The following is a 257-nucleotide window of genomic DNA, read 5'->3' as shown; positions in this document are numbered from 1 at the left end:
CTCAGGAGAACACGAAAAAGACAAAAGACCGAGATGACGTTATCTGGCGATCAGCGGTAGCCAATAATCTAGAACCTTTTTATTTCTCTCCCCGTGCTGCCGCCGCCGACCTACAGCCTCTCACTCCGGGGGTGTTAGACACAACGTGAGGGAGATAAAGGCTTCTTACACGGGCGTGGCGAGGGGCCTAGGTATGGGGTTTAGGGTTCTCGGGAGGATGGGTGGGGTTGGGTACTTCTGTGAGTCTTTTTTTTTTT

The sequence above is a fragment of the Penaeus monodon genome, chromosome 19 (assembly GCF_015228065.2).
Source record: "Penaeus monodon isolate SGIC_2016 chromosome 19, NSTDA_Pmon_1, whole genome shotgun sequence".
Taxonomy (NCBI): Eukaryota; Metazoa; Arthropoda; class Malacostraca; order Decapoda; family Penaeidae; genus Penaeus; species Penaeus monodon.
Note: the sequence above shows the minus strand (reverse complement) of the source record.